The 16,730-nt window shown below is 34.3% G+C and overlaps 1 protein-coding gene across 1 annotated transcript in view; it reads right to left on the minus strand.

Annotated features, from left to right (window-relative positions):
• The window catches only part of cntfr (ciliary neurotrophic factor receptor), a 313,919-nt gene that overhangs the window by 150,938 nt on the left and 146,251 nt on the right, over positions 1-16,730 (minus strand). The gene's annotated exons all lie outside the window — the stretch shown is intronic.

Below are 16,730 nucleotides of genomic sequence, written 5' to 3' on the forward strand. Positions count from 1 at the left end.
AGTTGTAAAATTAACTTTCAAAAGCACTTTCCTGTCTGCTGAATTATTTTCTAGATATTCAATTCATTCTCACTGTAAGGTACTGTAGATGGCATGTACCTGCTTCATTGGCCCCAGGCCTTTGGAGAAAACACGCCTTTATACCCAGATTACTTGCACATTTATTCCACCGCTCTACCTCGGCTCTGCTTTGAATGAGAGAATTGCGTGGCCTTGCTGGTGGAATGTAAACATCCCATGGCAGGCCTGTGTCTGCGCCCCCCTGTCCTCCTCATCAGGATGGATTGAAATCTGCTTGCTGTGCGCCTCTCGCTTTTACTCCATCTCCACCGGCGCACATGTCCTCCAGCACTGATCACAGATGAGCCGTGCAAAATGAAGAGCAAACATACCTGGATGTCATTACAAAGCACTCCCATAGTTTACAGGAAGTACACCGAGGCCTAAAACCAACAATTGCTTCTTCCCTGTTCCCATTCCCCTCGCAGGGTGGCAGCAGGAGGGAGAGGGAAGAAACATGTCCCGGTAGGGGTCAGAAAGAACCTTGCCGCTCGTTTTTTATGTCTGTTTTGACAGGCACTCAAAGCACCAACAACGCTTGGCGTAATTTGTCTCCATTTGCCCAGCCGTTGTTATCGTTTCCCCTAATCAATCCCGATGCAAAGGGTCTTTTTGAGATGTTGATGTGTTTATGTCGAAAGGGGGGATTTCTCTGGACTGGAATTTAACAACTTGGTGCAAAGTATGTACTCCGGTTTTAAACAGTTCCACTCTGAAGGGAACATGATTTCTGAAAGGATGCCAGTCTGCCAGCCAAAATAGCACTTTTAGATCATTTATCATGTCAGGCCTAGGCACGTCTCTAAAAGAAAGATAAATCATTCTTCTGGTGAGAAAAATGCCTTTGACAAGAGTTTACAAGATTTCACCAGGCTAGAGGACAAAAATATTTCCCTTAAAACAATCAAGAATATTCCTATATTTATTGTCTGTATGAGAGAGCTAAACATTTAATAATAATAATAATAATAATAATAATAATAATAATAATAATAATAATAATAATAATAATAATAATAATAATAATAATTCCTTATATTTATATAGCACTTTTCTGGACACTCAAAGCGCTTTACACATTTTTGGGGGTCAACTCATTCACTACCAATGTTCAGCATCCACCTGGATGACACAATGGCAGCCAATTTGTGCCAGACCGCACACCACACACCAGCTGATTGGTGAAGAGGAGACAGGGTGCTAAAGCCAGTTATGATATTTGGATGGTTAAAAGGCCATGATGGACAGAGGCCAGTGGGCAAATTTGGTCAGGATACTGAGGTTAAACCCCCACTCTTTATCAAAGGAAATGCTTGAATTTTTAATGACCACAAAGAGTCGGAACCTCGGTTCTCATCCGAATTAACCGAATGACAATGCTCACTAAAGCCTGGTTTTTACTTCTGCGTCATGTGGTTGGCGTGACCCATGGTGTGACCCTGGCTGCAGGTGTTTATGTTCCTCTGTGTCAAGTTTCTTCACTGGTGTTTTGTTTTTTTCTGAGGGCTACCTTAATGTACAAGTGGCTCAAACACGTGCAACAACTTTAATTAAAAGGTAAACACAAAACAACAGTCTCCATCTTCATGGGACTCCACACTTGTAAACACTCTGCATTCACACGGCTCTCCTCCGCCCACTCTCATCAGCGCTACCAAGCAGACCAATGACAGAGCTTGCACCGCAACGACATAGTAGTTACATTTTTTGAGAGGTTCATGTCAGCATCGCCGATGGGCATGGCGAGGGCTATGCGACCACGTGTTGGCTGCGCCGTAGCATACGTGTGTGCTTGATGCAAAAAGTATAAATCAGCCTTAAGTAGTATAATCCCCATCAATATACTGGAACATTAGGACCCACACAGACCGCAGGTTGAGATCCCCCTGCTGGTCGCACTAACACCACTTCTAGCAGCAACCATGTATTCCTATGTGTACTTCCATCCAGGTTCTGACCAGGTGCAGCCCTGCTTAGCTTTAGTGGACAACCATGTGTATTGCAGAGCTACAGCAGCTGCCAGTAATCTGACAATTACTTCCTCAATTTCAAGGGCAAACCATACAATTAGTCTGCTTATGTTAACTAAGCATTAATCAGATAATATTATAGTATTATATTATATAAACCAATCAAATAAGTGATGAGTTAATGGTCAAAATAACTAAAATATTTTACTGATGTCGTAGCCCTCATAAAAAAAAAAAAAAAAAAAAAAAATATATATATATATATATATATATATATATATATATATATATATATATATATATATATATATATATATATATATATATATATATATGTATAATAATAACAGCACTGTTAACAGAAGGTGATCTCAAGCTTGACTGTCATGAGTTTTATTTATTTATTTTTGTTAAAAGTGATGAATTTGGAACAAAAGTGCTGCTTTGCATTTTGCAATTTGTGGGAGTTGTGCTTTAAAGAGGATGAAATTAAAGACCTGACTGCTTGGGGGAGAATTAGCATGCTGACAGTTTCACAGCATGTCTACACTGTAAGTGCAGGAACACAGAATGCTTCTTTGCATCTTTGATTATATCAGAGAGATCAGAATTTGTTTTACATCTACATTATAATATGCTAGCATCCTAACAAACACCACACTTGTTAAAACATTCTCTCAGAATTAACATTTCAAAATGCATCACCTAGCTAAAGAGAAACTGAACTATTGTAGAGAACAATGACAATGTGTCTTTAATTTCTGCTAACAGACTCTAGCTGGGATGTAGTCTTTTATATACACATTTTGGTTTGGACATACTCTTTTATACTCTTTTATACTCTTTTATTCCCACGTTTGAGGGTGTCAATAGATTGTGAGTTTAAAAACCCATGATGCGGATCCATCTTGATCAAGACCTTATCAAACCTTCCCCACATCATCTACTACAGATTCCCTAGAGAGAGCATTTGAGGTAACAAGGCTTGCGGAGTGACAGTAGACAGGAAACTGCAGCTGTTTGCTATGGGATGCTCTCGTTTGTGAAGGGTACACGTTCTGGCAGGCCAACAGGCTCCTCTCTGACGAGCCTGTTTTGTATTCCACACTATTACTCCCCATGAGAAAACCCTTCATAACACCGTCTCATGCTCGGGTGTTTTCTTGTGCTTCTCCTTTATCTGCTCTACCTCATTTCCCATCGACTTCCCCTCTGTTTTATCCCATTCCTCTCTTCTAACAACCCTCCCTAAACTCACACACTGGAATGGAGCCTCAACCAAAAGCTGCCGTGACTTCATCCAAATACTCCTGTTACCTCAGGGTAATCCCGGTGTGATTGCCCTGCTTAGTGGTCTTGCTTGCTCCCACAGGTGGCACGCTACTCGCCAGACACTGCCACTTGCAAGAAAAAAACAACGTGCAAGTCTTGTTTGGATAAAACTCAGCGCTAATCTATCCGGAAAGGGAGGGCGTTGTTCATGAGTGTCAATGGAATAACAAGCCCGTTTGAAGAAAAGCCCATTTGGGTGGTTCCTCCACCTCCTAACACCACATAGCACTAGAGATTGTTTCCAGTGATGTAACGTCTTTGTAGGGGCCGAACGGGTGATGGATTGCACCGAACTGCCATTGGATGATAGACGGTACCTTGCCTCCACCTTTGCAACAAAGTGCAACTACTTCATCAGTAATGCATGGCTAGCTCCCTAAAGGTTTGAGTTCTTCACATTTCAGCTCTGATCTCAGTCGGTTTTGCATTAAAGGGCACTGCAATTCCCACGTCTTCTCTCTGTGCCATTTGAAGACTACTAAGTGCAAGGTTGCCCAAAATTTCGCCTAAAGGCCCAACATCTTTTGGAGTTTGCTCCTGCCTGTGAATTTCTACTGATCCCGAAGACCTTATTTAGATAGTTTAAGTTTGTTTAATTGGGGTCAAGTAGGAGCAGGTTGGACACCTCTGGCCAAGAGAAGAACATGGGTAACTTTTTTCATGATGTGCACTAGGGGCGTCACAATCATTAACAACTTGGGTGGTTGGGGGTGGGGATATATTGAAAGCCATAGTTCACCCAAAAATGAAAAATCTGTTGTCATCTAATTTAATTTTTTTTTTTTTTCAGAACTAGGACTGTGTATTTTGCACTGTAAAACACAGCAGTCAACTTTATTAAATGAAATGAGCGCAGTTAACTCAAAATATACTGAAAGGTAATTCTACTCATTTCAAACGAGTTTGGAACTCAGAGTTGAAGGTAATGAGTTAATTAAATACCTCATTACTTCAACTTGGAGTAAGTTCACTGTACTCATATAGATTAGTTTTTTACATCAAATGGTTTGTAGCAATCGGTTTCCTTAAATGGTTTAAGTTGACTTAACTTAATGGGTTTTACAGTACTTCATTGATTAAGTTCACAGTACTCAATTGGATTCTTTTTTTTTTTTTTTTTACTTAAGTGGTTTGTTGCACTCGGTTTCCTCAAATGGTTTGAGTTACCTTAACTTTTTGGGGTTTACAGTGCATGGTTTAGTATTAATATTGCAATGTGTTCATCTGCAACAGTCACATTGTAATATGCGCCATGCTAAGTTGCTGTTATGGCTGACCAGTACCACACAGTTCAGAAAACAAGATTTGTGGGGCCATTTCAAAGTTTAAACATAATAGAATGAAGGTTTGTCATTTTAGACACTGTGGCAGTGTGAACATTTCAAGTGAGTTTGTAACTTTAAAAAGATGAGGACAATATATATGTATACATATTTTACTTTTGATCATTTCCTCCCTTTATTCATTTTCCTCAGCTTACTCCCTTATTTACCACAGCGGAATGAACCACTAACTAGTCCAGCATATCGTCACCTTGGAATTATAAGATTCCATCTGCGTTCTGAATGATTTTGAGATAGGCTTTAAAGTTTTTGCATTCCATAGCAAACAGTATGTGTTTAACATTTTTTTTTTTTTTTTTAATTCCTAAAATGTAAATAAGATGTCATTTAAAAAGAATATGTGAATAAGTCAAGTTTGACAAAAATGTCAGATAGAACCAAATAATTCTAAGGTGTCGATATGTTTTACCCAGCTGATGCCCTTCCAGCTGCGACACAGAAATAGGAAAATCACATTAACAAACACACACATACACTATGCCCAATTCATTCATTCATTCATTCATTCATTCATTCATTCATTCATTCATTCATTCATTAATTCATTCATTCATAAATTTTCTTTCGGCTTAGTCCCTTTATTCATCTGAGGTCAACACAACGGAATAAACTGTCAAGTTATCCAGCATGTTTTACACAGAGGATGCCTTTCCAGCTGCAACCCAGTACTGGGAAACATCCAAAAACACTCATTCACACACATACTCTTTAGCCAACTAAGTATATTTAATTGACTCACACTGTATATCTTTGGACTGTGGGGGAAACCGGAGTACCTGGAACAAAACGAACACGAGGAGAACATGCAAACTACACACAGAAGGCAATATTTAATTTATTTACCTGAAAACTCCACAGAAAAACCATAAGGAAAATAAGGCTTATTTTATTTGTATCGTTGCTCTATAGTGTTTTGCGTGTGATTTGTTTATTATATTAGTTTGTTATATTTTATGCAGATGCACTCCACTACATAATTATCTTAATTAATCTAAAATGGTACATTATTTCCAAATACTACTCCATTCATCTGGTGAAATTGTATTTATATCGCAATATGCATTAAAAAAAAACGAAATATTGCAATGTCAGATTTTACCAATATCGTGCAGCCCTATTCAAATCCTAGTTGAGTTTCATTCTTCCGTTAAACACTAATGGCCTGTTTCCACTGAGTGGTACAGTAAGGTACGGTACAGGTCATCTTCATCAGGCTTGCGTTTTCACGGCCAAAACGGTACCAATAATAATCTTTTGGTGGATGTGGTATATGACAAAAAGATTCAGTCGACGTCATTCACCCGTTGCAATGGGTACCCAAAAAGTGGTACGGTACAGTTCGCTTTTATGTACCTTTTGACACTGGAAATGGCCATAAAAGTGTATCGAACTGAACTGTACCACTCAGTGGAAACGGGCCATCATAAAGATATTTTCCTGGGACCCATCGATAACCATATTGTTTTTCTACTACAAAAGTTGATAGGTCCCAGCAACCAACATTCTTCAAAATATCTTATTTTGTGTTCAACAGGAGAAAGAATCTCATAAAGGTTTAAAATCTCATAAGGAACAATAAATGATGAGTTTTGACTGAACAATCCATTTAACACCTTCAGACATATTTTAGTTGACTTCTCTCTCATTCAACTGGTCACATTTTTAAGAGTATCATTTCGAGCTTCTGTTTTAAGGGCCACAAGACAGCTGCTAACCCACACAGGAAATTAAAACTTATTGCAAGCATTAGTTTTTTTGAAAGACCAATTTTACTTTAACCTTAGCTTCTTCGTGCACAATTTAAACACACACATACACACAGACAGACGCTCCAAATCTAAGAGGGTGATCTCTCAGTAGATTTAGCACTGCTGCCACATATGCAAACAGAGACATTAGATCATGTACAGTAATTGCACTAATATTATGACTGCATATACAGTTGTGGCATTTATGGTGATATTAAATCGTAATTATCTCTGCACAGTTTGTCTCGAAGTATGCTTTATTTCCATACCAAATCGCAGTTCAAGGAGCGGAGGCTTGAAATGTCGGCATGTTTAAACAACACAGAGTTTTTTTAATGTGCGGCACATCTTCTGATGAGCATAATTCAAGCGGCATTCATTAATTGTGATGACATTCATAAATACAACATAAAAGATATTAGCATGCACTTGACACAGAATGTCACCTTCAAGCACTCATTTAGAAGCTGCAAATTTTCTGTACTTAGGAAAAGCCATAGCATTTATCAGCACTGACGATGGCTATTGACCTCTAAAGTTGTGGTTCTGTTTTCCCTAATTTATCAGTATCACTGTAAATATTAGTTTTATATACAGTTAAAGTCAAAATTGGTACCCCTCCTGCACTGTAAAAAATACTGGGTTCTAAACAATCCCACAACAAGGCAATTGTGCCCACAGAACAGTCGCTCACTGGATATTTTCTCTTTTTCTAACCATTCTCTGTAAACCCTAAAGATGGTTGTGCATGAAAATCCAAGTTAATCAGCAGTTTCTGAAATACTCAAACCAGCCGGTCTGCTACCAACAACCATACCACGTTCAAAGTAACTTTTTTTTTCCTATTCTGATGCTCAGTTTGAACTACAGCAGATCGTCTTGACCATGTCTACATGCCTAAATGCACTGAATTGCTGCCATGTGATTGGCTGATTAAAAATTAATCATTAATGAAAAGTGGCCGGTGAGTATATATCACCCAGAAAAGGAATGAACAAACATTAGCTCATACTGTAGACGTACACAATTAAAACTAGAAAAGGCATCAATCTGGAACCTCAGAGGAGTCACCGGATTGCTGTTGAGTTATAGATTTGTCAAAAAAAAAAAAAAAAAAACTGACCCCAAGTTGCCAAAAGTTTGCACAATTTATCTCAAAGTATGCTTTTTTCCATGCCAAATCACAACTCGAGGAGAGGAGGATTAAAAAGTCAGCATGTTTAAACAGCACAAACTTTTTTATGTGTGGCACATCTTCTGATGAGCACAATGCAAGCGGCATCCATTAATTGTGATCACAGTTATAAATACAACATCCTTAGAAATCTGACCCTATCCATTTGAATAACAGATCTCATGTCGGAAATCCAGCTCTGGATTGTAGCGAGTAAAAATGGTCCACAACCATGTCTTGCATTAAAGACTCTTGCATGGTGTGTGGGAGAGAAGATCTTTGTTATGAGAAGCCAAAAATAGCAAGTTCGGCATTTGGCAAAAAGTCTCATTTTAATTATTTTAAAAATATTTTCCAAAGGCTGTCTAATAGATAGTCTAACAGCAAAGGTTTTAATCACTTTTTTTTTTTACTTAATAGTGTTAATAGCTTATAACCAATAACTAATTTGTTTTTGTCTTTTGCCATGGTCACAGTTTTTACTTTTTTCTGCTTATTTTGCAAAAAAAAATGTATTCAGCTTAAAGTGCAATTTAAGGCTTAACAATGTTAATTAGGCAAGTAAGGTTAATTAGGCAAGTCATTGGGCAGCAGTGATCTGTTCTTTATCCAATCAGGGAAATAAAAAAAATACAAAATAAAAAATTCTAAAGAGCCTAAACATTTTGACCTTAAAATGTTTGTTAAAAGGCACCAATTTACCCCTTTTTCAAGATTTAAAATACGTCTGTCATGTTTCCAGAATGTGTCTGTAAAGTTTCAGCTCAAAATACCCATCAGATTATTTATTATACCTCTCTGAATATTGGAATATTCAGCTCTGAGCATGTAGTAGCTGATTTTGTTCCCTGTGCCTTTAATGTAAATTAAATAGTTCTCCCCACCCACCGTTCCCACGTGCCTGTCAGAACCAAAGAGATCTCTCCCTATGGCTCTAATGTGTCTCCATCTCCTGCTGCGTCAGATAAACAGAACTGTGACAGATATGAAGGAAGCAGATCTCACATAACATTTGTGAGAAATACTACTGTAACCAGGTGATGGTTGAGAAGGGGTGAAATATTTATAAAAATTATGAAAAACAGTGTAGAAAAATAAAAGCAAGACCCTTTAAGAAACCCCAGGTGATGTTATCACCCGTATGTGTACGGGTGCATGCACGCTCCCGCAAAACAATTACAAAGTAACTGTGCACTGTTGTATGTGCGAGTAATCGTCAATTGTTTGAGTGAAATATGAAATCCAGTTGGATGTTGACACAATATTGCGCTGGTCTGTGAGAATAATTGTGATTGCAAGTGGTTAAACTGCATGTACAGATGAAGCTGTTTAAAACGTAGGTGTTTGAGTGAAAAACACACACAAAAAAAAAAAAACAGTAAGTAAAACTTTCAGTTTATGCATGTTCTTTTTTATGTACAGTTGAAGTCAGAATTATTAGCCCCCGTTTATTTTTTCCCCAATTTTGGTTTAACAGAGAGCAGATTTTTTCAACACATTCCTAAACATAATAGTTTACTCTGTAAAAAAAAATATAGCTTAAAGGGGCTGATAATTTTGACCTATAAATAGTTTTTTTTTTTTTTTTAATTAAAAACTGATGTTATTCTAGCCGAAATAAATACGACTTTTTCCAGAAAGAAAAAAAATATGATCAGACATACAGTGAAAATTGCCTTGCTCTGTTAAACATCATTTCGGAAATGTTAAAAATAAATAAATTAATTACTTTAAAGGGGGCTAATAATTCTGACTTCAACTGTACATTAAAAATTACTAATGTTGTCTAACTATTTATGCAGTTCTAAGATGCTGTGTTTTTTTTTTTTAGAGTGCCACTACTGGATTATTATTACTATTAGTGAGACACAGTCTGCATTTTTTTGTTTATTGTACACAAGACAAACATAACTTTGTATTACCTGATATCTTTATTTTTGACTGGTAAACAGTTTGTTGATAACTGAGAAAACATTTTCAGCACTGTAATTTTATTTATTTTGTATGATTTTGTTTGGGGTTACAGCCCTTGCTAAAAATAGAAACTAAGCCTACTAACCTAAATTCTAAGGAATATATGTAAACCCCACTTATCTTTGTTGGTCTTAATTTTCTGAGGCCAAAGAAATGTTCCAATGATTATTAGATTTATTTGTTGTGGAGTTAATTCAAGCCTTTCTACAATGATGAGTCACACACAATGTTGTTACAAAGTTCACGCACACACACACGTTTGTATAACTTTGCACTGTTTTTTTGCAAGGCAAATGTGACGACACATTAATTGACACGTTTATGAACACTGCTGTAGGGATATCTGTTATGTTAATGTACAAAATAAACCTGATTTAACGTCCACAAACTAGGATTGAAGCGTCTTCCTTTATAATTGCCCTGACATGTGACTGTGGTGATGAATTACAAAGTTATTTTACTGTCTTTATTATAAACATGCACTGTTTCAAAAACATTTTAAACTTGTAAAACTGCAGATGATCACAGAGAGTTGAACAGATCTTTTAAAGCATCTGCTAAATGACTAAATGCAATTGTAAATGTAATCCCAGTTGATTTGCACACGTACTTTCTTGTGGTTAATACGCAGCTGTCAGTCAATTTGGTGGGTTGGGTAACTGCATATACGTCATATATATATATAACTATTATAAGAGACACTTAAAAAATTCCATTGCTCTGTTAAAAGTCACTTGGTGGTAAATATTTTAATAAGTCAAAATGAAAAAATATATACTTATTGTTTAATATCTTTAATAATAATAATGTATTTGTTAATCATTTTAACTCCAACTGTAGGTGACTGCTTGTTGTAGTAGTGGCTAGAGCCGATAACAAAGGTTAATGCTAACAACCGTGGATTGCCCGACCCAATTGCTCCAACACACACCTCCCCAAGAGTGCGTGCAGATGGAGGCGTGAAGATTAATGTCCAGACATTGCCGTTTGACATATGTGGGCTCTCTGTTCCTTAGCGTACGCCAATATTCTCTTTTCAAGCTAGGCCTCACGCAAACACAATGCTAGCTTCACTTTGATGAATTAGCGTGGCTAGATGGGAATGAAAAACAGAAACGTTGGAGTTAGGAATTGCTCTTTGGAAGAGAAATCACCTTTAACTGGAAGTGATGAGAAAACAGTGAGTTATAAAGACAACTGAGGGTGTATTATACAACTATCAACACGGAATCTGATGAGCGGCTCTGGGTTTCTATGCTTGTGGGTGTAGTGAATGGGGCATGATGCATCAAATGGAGTCTGAGACAGATGGCATGCATACTTTTGTTGTCATCATTTGGGTCACTGGGCTCAACTCAAAAGCCTTAGCGACTGGTATAGGGGAAGCTAAAGCTGAACAAGCAGATGCAGCGGCTTGAATAGAGAAAGAATGTTTTGAATGCATTTTGTAGAAGAAGAAAGTATTTTAAAAAGAAAAAAAGCTTCCACACTGAATGTACTCCATTTCTACTCAAGTTTAAATTTATTTATTTATCTTTTTTACTTTCTTTGTTTCTTTCTTTTTTTTCTTTATATACAGTTGAAGGCAGATTTATTAGCCCTCCCGGTAAATTTTACCTCAATTTCTGTTTAACAGAAATAAGGTTTTTACAACACATTTCTAAACATAATAGTTTTAAGAACTAATTTCTTGTCTTCGCCATAATAAAACATCATCCCCCGGTTTCACAGACAAGGCTTAAGCCTAGTCCTAGACTAAAATGTCAAGGACTTGGCTATTTCAACTTAAATAAAATTGCACTGATTGATTCTTAAATATATCAGTGCCTTTGTTTAGTCTCAAGATGCACACCAGTAATGTTTTTTTTTCTAAGCATGTTTATAAAAAGTACTTAAAAGTCCTTATTGAACTATGGCCTAATCCTGGCTAGTCTAAGCCATGTCTGTAAAACCAGGCCTGCATTTTACTCAATATTTTAATTTAGCTTAAAGTGCAACTTAAAGGCTTAACTAGGTTAATTAGGCAAGTTATATATTGCTTAAGGGGTAATAATATTGACCTTAAAATGTTTTTTTTTTTCTAATTCTATATATATATATATATATATATATATATATATATATATATATATATATATATATATATATATATATATATATATATGGTTTTATTCTAACCAAAATGTAACAAATAAGACAGACATGTGTTGTGAACATTTCCTCAATCTGTTAAATATAATTTGAGAAAACCATTACATTTTCTAAATATGTCTATACTATTATATGTATGTATGTATTATTATTATTTGTATGTATTATTTATTAATAATACAATTATGCATGTATTATTTTTATTTGTTCATTTATTTATTTACATTTTTACATAATTAACAAAATAAACATTTATTTTTGTGTTAAAAATTAAGAAATAAAATAACAAAATAATATATTTATTCTTTATTTATTATTATTTATTATTATTATTATTTATTTTTATTTATTTATTTTTTTGCTCCCAAGAATGTTGCTTCATCCAAACATTCTGTCATAATTGACTTGTGCAACATTCCAATACTATTAGACTTTTACTCATCTTTGAAACACAACCATTGTGTGTTAATGAAACCTGAGGAATTTCCACCCCATCAATGAATTTCTATACACAGGTTTTGTGTTTCATTATGTTCCGTATACTCAGCATACATTTTTAAACCCCACTTTGAAAATTTATAATTTTATCAATTTCTTAGTGAATGTAGGAAATATAAATGTTGGTGCATTTGAACAACACAGATTTATTAAACTTTTATATTCATTAAATTAATAGTTTGCTCATCTAACATCTTAATCGAAAGACAAAACATTTCAATTCAAATTCAAGCTAAATATTTTTTCTATACATTTGAGTGTACATTTTTTGGAACCATATCTTAAGTTATTTTGTTAGATCAGCTCCAGATTTGGCTTCAGTACTGACTAATTGAATATCTACAGTATGCCCAAATGTAATATTGTATGGCATATAGAAAATATTAATTAAAAGAGAGATTTGTGAGGAGTGTCCTTAAATATGCTGATCACTGTATATATATATATTTTAGAAACAATAAAAACAAAGCATAAATGAAAAAATAAAATAAAAAATAAAAAATAACAAATAAATAAATAAATAAATAAACTAACAAACAATAAATAAATAAGGTAGTTCATTTCACTTTGGCAACCTCTGATAAATAAGGAACTAAGCTAATCTAAAATAAATGAATAGCAAACAAACATAAATGAATGAATGAATGAATGAATGAATGAATGAATGAATGAATGAATGAATGAATAAATAAATAAATAAATAAATAAATAAATAAATAAATAAATAAATAAATAAATAAATAAATAAATAAATAAATAAATAATTTCCTTGATGGAAATAAACTGTTCCAGAACAAGAATATATGAATGTATTTCAGACAGAACCTGTTAATCCCAATGTGAAGACTTTGATAGTAGTCTCTTTCGCACATACTGTACAGACCTTACTGGAAATTTACCAGCATTTTTTCGGAAAGGTCTGTATGTGTGAACCGGAAAAGAGGAGTTGTAACATTACCAATAATTTGCCGGGATGCTGCTCTGTGTGAACACAGAAGAAAATTGTCAGAAAGAATGCGTTCACGCTTAGAACGTGCTGACATGAGACATCTACTCCAGCCAATCAAAACATTCAGACACATTGAAATCTGCACAATTTTTAAAAATAAAAGCCTTTAAATTTTTGCCAGGCACATTTAGCAGCTAGATGTTAGTCACATAAAGTTTCTATTTTCCTTCTTAATGCCAACTGTACAAAAAAAGTATCGATACAATGCTTATGGTAAGCCGTTGCTTGTTTAAGCTTTGCTTCAGTTGCCAGACGAGTGTGCACGTAAAGCAGCCGGTGATCACCAGCACACACACATATTATGTACAACTCGACATGTGATAGTGTTCCTTCATATGTTTTCATCAAAGTTGTTCACTATCTATTCACAGAGTTTGTAATATAGTCAAACGTTGACAAATACAACTGCAGCCTTTAAGAGCTCATTTCTGGTTAATGATGTTAGAATTTATTTTGGAATGGATGTGTAAATAGTCTTTTCAGGAAAAAATTTGTAATGTCCTTGCCTGTGTGAACAGTGCTTTTTTAAATTTACCGGTAAAGTTGTTCTGGAAATTTTTGCCGGTATCACTATGTGAAAGGAGCTAATTATTCTCTAGAATGTTCCTAATTATATTTCTCATTATAGGAATGTTAAGCTGAATTTTAAAGCCAGAATAAAAACAAAAATACACCCTGGTTTAATCACCTCACATGGATGTATGAATTAGCTCTTGAATGCATTTTTGCATACATTAAGGCAATTAAGGAAAAAAAAACAATAGACATGGTATCATTGATTCATTAGCACACCTGCACATGCTTTCAGAATCATCTCTGCAAGAACACTCACTTTTACACCTCATGCACAATCTGCAAGCCACATTTTATTCTCCGGTGTATCCACTTGTCAGCAGCTTTAATCCTCAATGGAACACAAATAGCACTTTTTTTTCTCATAATAATAATAATGCATTATAAGACAATGAAATTCTAGCACTTTCATCAAGTTCAGCCTGTCTCGCATAACTAATTTGATGATATACTTGGGGAACAAAGCGCAAAGCTCACAGTCGTTTGGGGAATGTTTTTGTCACCGTCAACATCTTTTGAAGGATTAATGAAGGGCAGAAATAGAAACTATCTCCAGACGGATCACAAATGCTTCATTTAATGTGTCGGGCTTAATGAGCTCATAGCGAGTCAACAGCAGAGACGGAAGCAGTGGAAATGTGAGAGAGACTGTTCAAGTCACTTCGCTTCAGATCTTTTCACACTTGGTTTAATTTTTTGCTTCTGCCTTTTTTGCTTTATGTTGGCAACACCTTTGCGAGTACACCATGAATATACTACAACACTGTTAAAAAATCAATTATTTTATGCTTTTTTTAATAAATAACAGCCGTTAAATTACAGAAATTTACCATAAAATTACAGATGGTCAAATTACAAAAATTTACCGTAAAGTAACAAACGTTAAAATTACAGTAATTTACTACAAAATGACAGATGATAAAATTACAGAAATTTACATTAAAATAACAATCGCTAACATTAAAGAAATGTACCATAAAATTTACCGTAAAATAACTAAGATTAAAATGAAAGAAATTTACTACAAAATAAAGACGTTCAAATTACAGAAATTTACCGTAAATTAACAGACGCTAAAATGACAGAAGTTTACCTTAAAATTACAGAAATTGTCTGTAAAATAACAAACGTTAAAATTACAGACAATAAAATAACAGAAATCTACACTTGCATTTAAGGAAATTTCTGTAGTATAACGTCTGTTATTTAAGCAAAAAAAAAGACAACAAAACATATTTTTTTACAGTAAATTGTACTATATTGAGTGTAAATGTATGTGAAGTGTGCAGCAGTTATGCAGAGGTTATGAACAAAATGTCACTGTTTTGATTTAAGACCGCAAGAACGGTGGACATGAAAAATTGAAAGATGAAGGCTGTAATGTTTCAATAATTTTTTCGTTAAAAACACACGAAGATCACGTGACCATTCTCGAGTTCTCGTGGTCCACCAAGTTTTTATGTACATGAGACAAGCATAACAAGAAAATGATCATTCATTTGCAATGCCAATTAAAATGACTAGGTGAGCTTGGTTTACTTACGATATTTACAATGAAGTGGCAAATTAAAATTAAATTAAATTAAATTAAAATTTAATTAAGATTTAATGAAAATAATTTTGGTTATCATTTCAATGTAATTTGTCACTATTGCAAAATAGAGCCAAGACATTTTATTTAAGTACCTTATTTTAAACAGGAGAGCAACATAATTCAAAATAAAATAAAATAAAATAATAATATAAAATAAAATAAAACAAACAGCAAAACATAAAACATAAATAAAAAATTACCCATGTATTAGAATGTCTGATTTAATTTACATTTTACCACCATTAACAGAATATATGCAATAAAATGCTATTCAGTATAATAAAAATTATATATTATATTATATTATATATTATTATTATTTCTTTTTTATTTTAATGTTAAAGGTAATATTAAAACGTTCTTAGTAATTTAAAACATTTTTATTTGCCAGCCTTTAAACCTATATGGTTTACTTATTTGTCAGCAATACGTTTTTAATCATTTCGAACTTGAGATATTTAGTAAGATGACTTAGTAATGACATACCTTAAAATGTTGTGACTGACCAATCAGAATCAAGTATTCCAGAGAGCTGTGTAATAATCACCTCATGTACTTTATCCACTACTTATTATGCATGCTATGTAAATTAAATCACTTCTGTGCATAATTAGGACACTAAATTAGTATTGAACTTTGTTCATTCATTCATCCATATTCTTTCCGGCTTTATTCCCTTTATTATTTAGAGGTCACCACAGCGGAATAAACCACCAACTTATGAAGCTTACCTTTTACGCAGCAGATGGCCTTCTAGCTGCAATCATTTACTGGGAAATACAACTTTTTTTAATTGTGAAAAAAATGATAATTTCCATTTAAAACTTTAACTGTTACCAAAATCAATGTTAAAACTGTATTTTTAATCAAATGTCAATCAATAGAAAATGCGTAGTCAAACTAAAAAAGTGCAATAAAATCAGACACAACTCTGAGTCTGAAAAGCAGCTTTCACTCAAAAAAACGAGTGAACAAAACTGTATTAAAACTATTAAATATACATCAAAAGCTGTGGATTGAAAATGCCTTCAGTCTTTTCTGTCTACAAGAGCTGCTGGTACAATGTCACCTTTAATAATAAATGAAACTGAAATTAATATTGAACGAAACACTGAGATATTGTTTGTTTTCGGTTTCCAGTAATCCACAGGTAGAATGAGCGGACAGGTACTTGCTGAAATTGTTGATCTGAGCAAGGTTCGTGCACTGAAAATTCAGCAAATTACAAACACAGCACATATAAATTTAGTCTACAGTATATTAAAACCAGAAATTGAATCAATGTAAATACGTCAATTAAAATA

The sequence above is a fragment of the Danio rerio genome, chromosome 10 (genome assembly GCF_049306965.1).
Source record: "Danio rerio strain Tuebingen ecotype United States chromosome 10, GRCz12tu, whole genome shotgun sequence".
In the NCBI taxonomy this organism is placed as follows: domain Eukaryota; kingdom Metazoa; phylum Chordata; class Actinopteri; order Cypriniformes; family Danionidae; genus Danio; species Danio rerio.